The 12,603-nt window shown below is 35.6% G+C and overlaps 1 long non-coding RNA gene across 7 annotated transcripts; it reads left to right on the top strand.

Annotated features, from left to right (window-relative positions):
* The first annotated feature begins 7,145 nt into the window (after window positions 1-7,145).
* Window positions 7,146-11,250, top strand: LOC148207608 (uncharacterized). Of its 7 annotated transcripts, none has more exons than XR_015787777.1 (5): window positions 7,146-7,483; window positions 7,587-7,771; window positions 7,861-9,236; window positions 9,305-10,043; window positions 10,828-11,250. It is a non-coding gene; the product is annotated as an uncharacterized LOC148207608 (long non-coding RNA). The 7 variants fall into 7 exon arrangements; XR_015787778.1 differs by having other exon boundaries at window positions 10,866-11,250; XR_015787775.1 differs by having other exon boundaries at window positions 9,305-9,670; window positions 9,755-11,250.
* Window positions 11,251-12,603: the final 1,353 nt, after the last annotated feature.

A 12,603-nucleotide genomic window follows, 5' to 3' on the forward strand; every position in this document is an offset into this window, starting at 1 on the left:
ATCGCCGAAGGGATATTCTTCACGCCATCTTGTCGCATCAGCAATCTAGTTATGGTGTTAAAATCATTGTTCGCCGCTCGGGATAGCGTTCTGTCATAAAGAATTGAAAATTTTTAGTCCTGTTCATTACTTGATTATGAGAACTAATAAGGCAATCCTAATTCTCAGCCCAATGATCCAAGCTTTTGTTGAGCAAGAACCCTTGAATCAAAGAAATTAACACCTCCTTAAACAAGTTAGAATCAACCAAGAGAAAGGCTAGAAATTGATTACCTCTATGATCAAAGATCTAGAAGCAAGAATTGAGATCTTGTTCTAGAATGAGTCATTCCACAATCAAACTTGATCAAGGCTGGATTGAATGGCTCAAAATGCAATCTATCACAAGAATTGCAAGAAACCTTACAAATGGCAATGGGATTTCTAAAGAAAATGTCTCTTGAGAGATCAAATTTCATTCAGCTAAAATCTGCCTTTTACATAGCTTGGATGGGGCTTTTTATAGCCATTATATGATTGAAACCCCCAACCCTTCACTTCCCAAAATAAAACCCATAAGTAGTAATGACCACAATTGGTCTACTTAATAACCTCTCAGAATTGAACTTTAAAGTTGAAACCATAATTTGGAAGACCAAAAACTCAAAAATTACAAGCAAAATTTGATGACTTAGAAACAACAATTGAATCTTTAAAATGTTGGCACAACGTCAATCTTGCAAACGTTGACCTTCACAACATCGTCCTCTCTTGGATTATTTTGCAGCATCTGAAATAAAGGTTGAACTAAGCCTATCCAATTTTGTACGTGAATAAGGAATGCTTGTTGAAGCTTCTTAGCCTTGGCTCGTGTAATAGGTCCAGTGGAGACGTGCGGAACACCATGATTCTTATCATCTTCCCCCTCTTCAATAGGATTCGTCCTCGAATCAGATATAAGTCATCACCTACATCAAAAGGACTCAAATCAGCAACATTGAAAGTAGAACTTACTGAAAAGTCACGTGGAAGATCAATCTTGTATGCATTATTGTTAATTCTTTCAAGAACTTGATAAGGACCAGCCCCTCGTAGATGTAACTTTGTCTTCCGTTTCGAGGGAAAGCGCTCCGTGCGAAAATGTATCCAAACCCAATCACCCGGTTGAAAAATCAGTTCTTTCCGTCCTTTGTTAATACGTGAAGCAACTTTTGAATTTTGTTTTTCAATCCGCTCCTTGACCTCTTTGTGTAAGGTTTTGATCAAATCGGCCTTACTTGTGGCTTCATCACTCACAAATTCATTAGATGGAATAGGAAGCAAATCAAGGGGTGTAAGTGGATTCAATCCATAAACAACCTCAAAAGGAGAACAATGTGTGGTACTATGAATTGCCCTGTTATATGCAAACTCTACAAATGACAAACTTTCTTCCCAAGAGTTAATATTCTTAGAAATAATAGTCCTAAGTAATGCTCCCAATGTTCTATTAACCACCTCGGTTTGGCCATCAGTTTGAGGATGACATGTAGTTGAGAACAACAATTTAGTACCCAACTTACCCCACAACACCTTCCAAAAGTGGCTTAAAAATTTAACATCCCTATCACTAACAATAGTTCTAGGAATGCCATGCAACCTTACCACATCCCTAAAGAATAAGTCAGCCACATGCTTTGCATCATCTGTCTTGTTACATGCTATGAAGTGAGCCATTTTACTAAATCTATCCACCACAACAAAATACTATCTCTACCCTTTTTAGTTCGAGGCAAACCAAGAACGAAATCCATAGATATATTAGTCCAAGGTTCATTAGGTACATTCAAGGGAGTATACAAACCATTTGGTTGTGATCTAGACTTAGCCGATTTACATTTAAAACATTGTCTACAAACCTTATGCACATCATGTTTCATCTTAGGCCAAAAGAAGTGTTCATGCAACATATCATAACTTTTATGAATCCCAAAATGTCCCATCAATCCACCCCCATGGGCTTCTTTCACAAGCAAATCTCTTATAGAACATTTAGGAACATGAAGCTTACTTTTTTTAAACAAAAGGTCATGAAACACATAATAATCATCCACAGCTTTCCCACCAAGACAAGATGCATAAATAGTTCCAAAGTCATGGTCATCTCTATATAACTCCTTCATATGCTCAAATCCAAGAATTTTTGCACTAAGAGAAGTAAAGAGATTGTACCTTCTGATAATGCATCAGCAACCACATTGTCCTTACCTTGCTTATATTTGATAACATAGGGGAATGTTTCAATAAACTCTACCCACTTTGCATGCCTACGATTTAGCTTGCTTTGACCTTTAAGATGCTTCAAGCTTTCATGATCGGTGTGGATCACAAATTCTCTCGACAAGAGGTAGTGTTGCCATACTTGCAATGTACGAACTAAAGCAAACAATTCTTTATCATAGGTAGGATAGTTCAACGAAGCCCTATATAGTTTTCACTAAAATACATTAAGGGCTTTCCATCTTGCATCAAAACAGCACCTATGCCCAAACCACTTGCATCACACTCGATTTCAAAAGTTTTATCAAAGTTAGGCAAGACAAGTAATGGTGCATTGGTTAATTTTCCCTTAAGTTCATTGAAAGCTCTCTCTTGCATTTCCCCCCATTCAAAAACAACATTCTTTTTCACTAAGTCATTCAATGGTGCAGCTATGGTACTAAAGTCCTTTATAAACCTTCTATAGAAGCTAGCTAGACCATGAAAACTCCGAACCTCACTGACTTTTTTTGGTGTTGGCCAATCCCTAATTTCCTTAACTTTCTCTTCATCAACTTCAACTCCATTTTTACCAACTATGAAGCCAAGAAAGTTAACCTTTTCCTTGCAAAAGCAACACTTATTAAAATTAGCATAAAGCCTCTCTTTTCTAAGTGTAATCAAAACGGATCTAACATGCTCTACATGCTCAAACAAATTCTTTGAATAAATCAAAATATCATCAAAATACACGACAACATACTTCCCCAAGTATTCTCTCAAAACATGATTCATTAAGCGCATAAATGTACTAGGAGCATTAGTTAACCCAAAAGGCATAACAAGCCATTCGTACAATCCAAATTTAGTTTTGAAAGCTGTTTTCCATTCATCTCCTACATGCATCCTAATTTGATGATATCCAGATTCCAAATCAATCTTTGTAAATAGACAAGAACCATGAAATTCATCAAGCATATCATCTAGCCTAGGAATAGGATGACGATACTTTACAGTGATTTTATTGATGGCTCTGCAGTCCACACACATGCGCCAAGTTCCATCCTTCTTTGGCACCAATATGACCGGTACAGAACATGGACTCAAACTTTCGCGAACATAGCCTTTCTCCATGAGCTCCTCCACTTGCCTTTGAATTTCCTTTGTCTCAGTTGGATTTGCTCTATAAGCTGGCCTATTTGGAATGGTAGCCCCCGGTATGAAGTCTATTTGATGTTCAATACCTCTAATTGGAGGTAACCCTTTAGGTATATCTTCTTGGAACGCGTCCTCAAATTCCTGCAAAAGAGGTTGAAACAAACTCGGCAAAGGCAAAAGGTTATCGTTAGAAGCCAAATACTCTTCTTTGTACATAAGTTCAAATATGGACTTTTGGGAAAACATTGCTCTTCTCACCTCTCCCACTCTAGCCAAACAACTCACTTTCTTTTCTTTTCTATCAATTTCATCTCTTTTTTCGCTCTTTTCTCCACTTTTTCTTTCTCTCTCATTTTCCTCTATTTTTTCACCCATCTCATTCTTTTCTTTCAATTCTTTTTCTTCAAACTCTTTTCTTTTCTTCTCCAACTTTAATTGATCAGCAAATACATCTTCCGAATGCAAAGGTACAAGAGTTGTTTTTTTACCATCTTTTGTAAAAGAGTACCTATTCAAATAACCATCATAGATGACCTTCCTATCAAATTGCCAAGGTCGGCCAAGCAAGATGTCACCGGCATACATAGGTAATACATCACATAAAATCTCATATGTATACTTTCCTAAGGTAAAAGAAATTAAAGCTTGAGAAACAACCTTCATTGTTCCACTATCGTTGAGCCACTGAAGCTTGTAAGGTTTAGGATGGTGTTGAGTTGGAATTTGCTGCCTTTTGATCAAGAATGTACTTACTACATTGGTGCAACTTCCACTGTCGATAACAAGACTACAAGGAGTCCCATTAACTAAACACCGTGTATGGAATAGGTTGTCTCTTTGGTCATTAACATCATCCCCCTTAACTTGAGTGTTAAGAAGTCTCCTTGTAACAAGTGCCAAATGACTCCCATCTTCCAATTCCTCCTCATCCTCCTGGAGCTTTTCTTCAATTAGCTCATCTTGGTCACTTTCTTCACCATCCGTAACAACTTCTCCATTCTTAATGATCATGACTCTCTTGTTTGGACAATCTCGGCTAATATGACCAATCCCTTGACATTTCCAACATTTGATGTCCCTGTTTCTCTCTCGAACCTCTTTAGATCCCTCCACTATTTCCTTGCCCTTGGAGCTCTCAGGCTTGTCCTTTTTATCAAGCTCATACTTTTCTCTAGGTTTGAAATCTGCATTCTTTTTCCAAGTATTAGTAGAAAAAGAAGTTGACTTAGAAGAAGTATACCTCTTGGAGTTCTCCTTCTCCCATGCTAATTGGCCTTCAATTTTGGCAGCAAGGTGTAACAACTCTTTCATATCAAAATAAGTTTGTGTATCTACTTGATGAGCCAACGGTCGATTCAACCCGCCAAGGAACCTAGCCATTGTATCCTCCGCATCTTCATCAATTCCAGCTCTATTCATAAGGGCCTCCATTTCTTTGTAATTGTCTTCCACACTTTTGGATCCTTGTTGCAACGTATAGAGTTTTTGCTTGAGTTCTCGAGAATAATGCTTAGGAATGTACCTCTTCCTCATTAAGGCTTTTAATTCCTCCCAAGTTTCAATTGGTTCTTCATAGTTTCTCCTCCATTCTGATTTCAAAGATGTCCACCAAATATTGGCATAATCACAAAATTCAGCCACTGCAAGTTTCAACTTTCTTTCCTCACTAAAATTGTTGCAATCAAATACATGCTCGATTTTGCTTTCATATTGCAAATACTCCTCCGGATCTGATCTCCCATGAAAGGATGGAATTTTAAGCTTCACTCCCCCAGCCCCTCTCTCTTCCCTTTCATATTGGTACTCCCTATCAACCCTTCTTAGTGGTAACATTTCTCTTCCCACTCTTCTTCCCCTTCCTCTCCCCCGGCCTGCACCTCTTACTCCCCTCGGATTGTGCCTGGCTAAAAGGGTTACATTGTCATCTTCTTCTTCATTTTCAACTCCTTCATTAACTTCCCTTCCTTGATGATTTCCTAAAGCTACTTCAATTCGCTCCATCCGGTCTGCCAATGTACTAATTACTTGGTTTAAACGAGTAATGGCTCCGGTTTGTGCTTCTCTCCACCTAGCTTCACTAATATCCGCTCCATTTCCCCCATCTGGATTCATGACGTTACAAATAGTAGTTAAATATGTTTAGGACCTCACACACTCAACTCACTGATTTTCACTCGGAACACTCGTGTCTATCACACACAAAGGTAGGCTATTTGGGAAAGTGACTAAATGTTGATATTGGGTAGGCTAACTTGTGGTCCAAGCAATTCTTGTAATAGTGAACATTACAAAACAGCCAAGACAAGATAATTATGAAATCTCAACTAGAACAAAGAAAACAACGATAGGATGCCTTCTACGAAATTCAGAGATTTGTGCCACACAAATAAAGAGACAGCCCTAAATATGATGGAATTAGTCTTTATGAAGCAAAGAGAATAAATTTGAATGACAAATTCCTTCAATTCTGAAAAGAATAAAGTATATAAGCAAAGCAGGATTTTTCCGTTAAAATTGCACACAGAGACGGAATTCCAAAAACGAATATATTACTTTATGATTTTGACTAAATGGTCTTCTTAACTTTGAAAGGTAACATTCAGATGTAACGTTTCACTTCAGAAGAAACAATTAAATTCGAACGTTATCAAGGAGTTTCAATAGGCATTACAATCATTAAATGCTGCAGTTACGAATTTGGACAGTCACAACAACATTTGATTATAACTATCAATGAACAACAAAGTTTCGTGCAATTTGAAACGGATTAAAGAGAAATATGAATGAACAACTCAAGCACACTACTTGAACAACTTCTGGATTTTATTTTATTTTTTCAAGAAATCAACACTGAACAATTGAAATGAAAGATAAAATCAATTCTAGAGTAGACAACAAAGATGCAACCTATGCTCTGATACCAAATGATAAGGCAATCCTAATTCTCAACCCAATGATCCAAGCTTTTGTTGAGCAAGAACCCTTGAATCAAAGAAATTAACACCTCCTTAAACAAGTTAGAATCAACCAAGAGAAAGGCTAGAAATTGATTACCTCTATGATCAAAGATCTAGAAGCAAGAATTGAGATCTTGTTCTAGAATGAGTCATTCCACAATCAAACTTGATCAAGGCTGGATTGAATGGCTCAAAATGCAATCTATCACAAGAATTGCAAGAAACCTTACAAATGGCAATGGGATTTCTAAAGAAAATGTCTCTTGAGAGATCAAATTTCATTCAGCTAAAATCTGTCTTTTACATAGCTTGGATGGGGCTTTTTATAGCCATTATATGATTGAAACCCCCAACCCTTCACTTCCCAAAATAAAACCCATAAGTAGCAATGACCACAATTGGTCTACTTAATAACCTCTCAGAATTGAACTTTAAAGTTGAAACCATAATTTGGAAAACCAAAAACTCAAAAATTACAAGCAAAATTTGATGACTTAGAAACAACAATTGAATCTTTAAAATGTTGGCACAACGTCAATCTTGCAAACGTTGACCTTCACAACATCGTCCTCACTTGGATTATTTTGCAGCATCTGAAATAAAGGTTGAACTGAGTCTATACAATTTTGTACGCGAATAAGGAATTCTTGTTGAAGCTTCTTAGCCTTGGCTCGTGTAATAGGTCCAGTGGAGACGTGCGGAACACCATGATTCTTATCAGAGGGCCTTAAACAAAAGAAGGGTGTAGGAAGAGCCCAAGCCCAAGTTGTAAGTTTTTAAAACAAAATAACCTAACCCACTTTATTCTCCTAAAACAAAATAACCTAACCCACCTTATTCTCCTCCCTCTTCTTCTTCCTCCCTTCCCTCTCTTGTTGAAGCCGCCCCCCCCCCCCATTCGGATTCCTCCTCTCCGGCGAGCAGCACCGTTCAGGCGACGTGACAGGCAGCCGCAGCATCGGACAGCAGCAGGCACGGGCTTGGGCAGCAGCAGGTGCAGCGTGAGGCAGCAGTTGGTGCGAGCGTCGGGCAGCAGCAGGCGCGGCGTTGGGCAGCAGCAGGCGGCGGCGGCGCGTGGTTGCTGTTCTGGTGTTTTTTTCTTCGATCCGACAAACTCCAACGACTTGAATAGCTTAGATCCGTGAAGCCCGGTAATTTTCGTTGACCCACCTTTGTTCGAAGTTAATTTTGGATTACCCACACTCAAACGAAACCGATTTAGGATACCCATACCTAAGCGAAGTTGTTTTGTAGTAACGGGCATGAAGACGAAGCCGTTGGAGGTCGTTTTGGTGTATTTCTCTGCTGAAAAAACGTGGACAACAGCGTTTTGGTGGTGTTCGGCGATTTCCTTCATCCGTTTGAAGCCCGATTTACGCTACCCACACCTTTGCAAGCTAGATATAAGTTACCCACACCTACACGAGGTCGACTTTGCGGTAAGGAGCCCTTTGAACCCTCTTAGAGTTGATTTCAGAAGCTAAACCGTACATATAACTTGCTGTTTTTTTTCTGTTTGTATGCTTAGGTGTGAGATCGACGCAAGACTTAGGGACGTGGTTGGTAAGTAGCACTAGGGGGCGAGTGTGTGCATTATTTAGCGTTAACGGAGTGGTTTTGATGCTGATTTTAGATTGAATAATTCATTTATGCATGTATGGGTTGTTAGTTTTTGGTTTGTGAACTTTTACTGATTTTGTTGAGTTACATGTTATTGTTTTCATTGTTGGACATTATGATAATACATGTTTTCTTATCGTTGTATGTGACTGGACAATTTTGATTGTTGTGTTGGGAGTAATCGACTTGTGGCGTTATGTGAAAGAAGTTTTCCTTTGTTACAGTATTTATTTATTTATGCTTCCATATTTTAATTTTGTTAGAATGACTGTATTCGAAAATATGGGTTGTCACAGTTGGTTAACAACAATGGTATACGATCTTTGTAGACTTTAGAATTTTGAAGTGTTTGGCTTGTTCTAAAGTTCATGCCACAACATTAGGTATGATCGTTATGAGTTTTGTGTTTAGTGTGTTGGGAGTGTTTGTTTTATGTGTGTTAATTACTCACTATATATTTATCGATATCGTTATGCTTTCTTTGTAATAGCACTAGTAGAAATTTGGGTTCTAGTGACGTTTTTTAAACGTCACAAAATCCTATTGTGACGTTTTTAACGCCGTCACCTATGCCCCCATCAAGAAAATTATTCGTGACATTTTTAAAACGTCACGAAAAATAGCATTCGTGGTTTTAAAAACGTCATGCAAAATATCGTTTTTCGTGACGTTTTTAAGTATTTTATATACTCACCCCCCTCTGCAATTATAGTTTTCAGGTGCATATCATATTTATGATCATGATGATGACCTGGAGGAGGCATGACTGAGGAAGGACCATTAGGTTGCCCTACACTTATTTTCATTATTTGGATAGTTTGATTTTATTATTGGTTGTTCTGATGCCTTAATGAGTTGTTGTTTAGGGGCGGCCTAGTTAGTGTTGTTTTGACATGTATGAGAACTAGTAAAATTGATATATATATATATATATATATATATATATATATATATATATATATATATATATATATATATATGTATATATTTATTTATTTATTTTTGATGTAGGCAAAGTCTACGAGAAACAAAATTATTTGGAGTAAACTGTCATTTAATCATCGCGCTGACCCGAAATCATTTTTATCCCATCGAGAAGACAAAGTACAAAGTTGTTGTTTGTGGTAGTATAATATATGCTTTGATTGTTATTATTATTATTAAATAACTTATTGGAATAGAAAAAGTAAGATGAGACGTATTTTGAGCTCTTTCGAGTTATTCTTCGCAACACACTGCCATCCGACAAAACATTGGATCGACGAAGCCGCTCATATTGCACATGTAAGTACTCATTTTAATAACGTAAATTTAATGGTAATATTTATTCAGAATTCTATTTATTGTTGTAGGAAAAAATGGTGGAGTTGGTGGAAAAAGAAAACGAAGAAGGTAAACAATTGAGTGAGCAAGATGCTATGCAAACCGTGCTTGGAAAATGATCATCCTACACGAAAGAGATGAGGTATGGTCCAAAGCCACAAAGTAAAAAACAGATAGCAAGATACTACCAGAAATATGTTAAGGCTTTTGAAGTTAGATTGGAAAAAACGGAAGAGTTATTGCAAAGTCAACACCAGGAAACGTAGACGTTGTTTGATATGAAACATCGAGAATATGAAAGAAGGTTTGGGACATATTGAAATCTCATTCATATATTCTAAGATACACATTATTCTGGAAAAAAATTGGATTAATGAGCACTCCAGGAAACATATGTAGGTATTCGTTTAATGTTTTACTGTAAGTATTAATATAAGATATATCTCAAAGTTCTTAGCGACCACCTTTATTTTTTTCAGGAAGAAGTGATTACATTAAAAGCCTATTATTCTTTTCAAGGAATTTAAAAAATAGACGAATAAATTTTGAAGATGGTCATTAGGAAAATATCAAACTACGTAATAAGTACCGTCATTAGAGTCTCGCCTTGAAAAGATCGAGGAAACATTGATAGCTCAACAAAAGGCGACCAAAGAACAATTAGAGAAAGCATTGGAGGCCCAAAGCCAAGAGTTTAACATGAAACTTCTTGAAATGCAACAATCTATCGAGAGACTTTCGAGGGAAGGAAGTTCATGAAATAGTAAGGTATGTTGTGAAATTAGTTTCTTGGTGTTTAGGTTACGCATTCAAGTGTTAAGACTTTACTTATATTTTCAGTATGTCATCTAGATTATGTTTGTCTGGAGTATCTTATATAGGTTTTGGTATATCTTCTGGATTATGTTTATCTAGAGAGTATGTTATTATTTACATATGTTTTGAGTATGTGTCTTCTAGATTATGTATGTCTGGAGTTGTATGAACTTATCCTACTGAATTACATATGTTTGGAGTATGTCATCATATCTTTAGAGTATGTTTGAATGATCCCGGATTTCATATTTTTGGGCGGAGAAGGTATGGTTCTTCATATTGTGTGGTTTTTTTTTTTTGGGGGGGGGGGGGGGGGGGGATATGATGTAGTGGGTGTTATGAGTTTATGACATTAGTTTAGTCTATATAGGTTTGAAGATAAGTTAGTACATTGGTGTCATTATTTTGCTCCAAATGTTTGGATTCCAAGGAGGGATAAGATTTAGTAAGTGTTATAAATTAAATTTTTTTATGTTGTCTACTTTGTCTGGCTCTTATGTTTGGATTATAAAATTCTTTGAGGGATAAAATTTAATGTGTTGTAGATTCAATTTTTTGATGTTGTGTGGTTTATAGGTGGAGGGAAGGAGGAGATAGTTCAGTGGGTGTTATGAGTTTGTGTTATAATTGTTATTTTTTATTTTTTACACAAGGGGTGGGTTTATGACATTGGTTTAGTCTTTCTAGTATGAAAGTGGTGAGTTTGTGACGTTGGTTTAGTCTTTCTTGAACATAGAGTCAGCGAGAAGAATTATTACTCACAATGTTTGGCAGTTGAAAGACAATCAAACTAGCACATAGTGAGGACGGAAGAGTTATTGGATATGCAACGGCAGGAGTACAATAGAAGGTTTGATAAGATGGAAGAAATTCTTAAGAGATTTAATAGAGGAGAAAGAAGTTCATCGCTGAAGAAGCTATGAAAAAGAAGCAGCAGAATGGTCCCAATAGTAGGTTTAGACTTTGGAGGCTTGACTTACAAAACAGAAAAATTATTACATAGAGGAATTATTAGAGGCACATTTGAAAGTTGAACAACAAGAATTATTAGAGGGTGCATTGTATGATATACAAAACATTTTGAAGTGGGGATGATGCCTAATGTGAATTTTATTTATTTTTAACGAAATGTAAATTTTATTTTGAGTTTGTTATTGAAGTTTTTGATTATTGTGCCTTTTGCATTTTATGTTTGTCGTTGGAGTTTGAAAAATATATTTTTGATTCCCATGAATGTGAAATTTGGTGTTGGCGATTGAATTTTTAAACGTACCTTATGTTTGTTGTTAGAGCTTTAACTTTTTAATGTGTATTATGTTTGCTTTAATATTGTTGTTGGAGATTGAAATTTTGGAATATAAATTTGTTATAGAGTTTGTTTGAGTTTGATATTTTAGCTTGGGAATTATAATTTTGTATTTCATGAATGAAATTTAGAATTCTAAATTTGTTGTTCGAGCTTGAATGTTTGAATGTGAAGTATGTTTCATGGATGTGTTTTGTTTGTTGTATTACGTATTATGGTTATGATTTGGATTGTATTTTTAGTTCGTTTTTCTTTTGAAGATTAGATTGTATTATGTGTATACATTATTCATAATTTTAAAATTAAGTGTGATTTTTAATTAATTTCTATTACCATTCATCCTATGCTTAGAATAACAGGAAATATAGCTAATGTTAGAATTGGTTTTTTTAATTTATTGACAAAATTAATAAAATGTTGTTATATTCAAGGTTCGAAATGTCAATGAAGATGAAAATGTAAAGGTCTCGATTTTATGGATATGTCGATGAACATGTCGCTGTCGACAGATATTTCGAGAAACTTATGGAAATTATAAAAATTGATGGAAATTGTTTAAATTAGTAAGGTAGCTCAATTAGCCTATAAGTAATCATTCTTAAATCATAGATAAAAAAAAGAATAATTTACTTTTGAAAATGTCGACATCGATGGAAATATCAAAGCAAGAAAATTAAAATTAAAAAACTAATTAAATATATTTTTTAATTACATAATTAAACCATACATTTAATATCAATATTATGATATTTTTATGTCAAAATAACGTACCTAAAAAAATTTTAAATAAATTTTCATGATTTTGAAAAGAATATGGGAGAAATAGAAGAAGAGGTGTTAAAAATAAATTACTTAATATATTTAAAATAAATATTAATATATTAATAAAAGAATATAAAATTTAAAGAAATATTAGAGCAATTTAAATAGAAAGAAAAAGAAGAGAGAAAGAAAAAGAATGAAAAAGAACTTGAGGGACAAAGTTTGTCCCATCATTTGTAGATGAATGTCGACGAAAAATCGAGAAATTTCCTCTATATGACATGTCGAGGGGGTCGATCCGTCGACCGACATTTGGAACTGTAGTTATATTTAACCACAAGAATAATGTATAAGCAGAGGAAAAATAGTCAGCTCCAACAACAAATCCTCGTACTAGCAACAAAGCAACGAAACTAGTTTTCATTGCTGAATCAAAGAAACATG

Source organism: Momordica charantia, unplaced genomic scaffold (genome assembly GCF_013281855.1).
Source record: "Momordica charantia cultivar OHB3-1 unplaced genomic scaffold, Mcharantia_2.0 BLBB01000126.1, whole genome shotgun sequence".
Taxonomy (NCBI): Eukaryota; Viridiplantae; Streptophyta; class Magnoliopsida; order Cucurbitales; family Cucurbitaceae; genus Momordica; species Momordica charantia.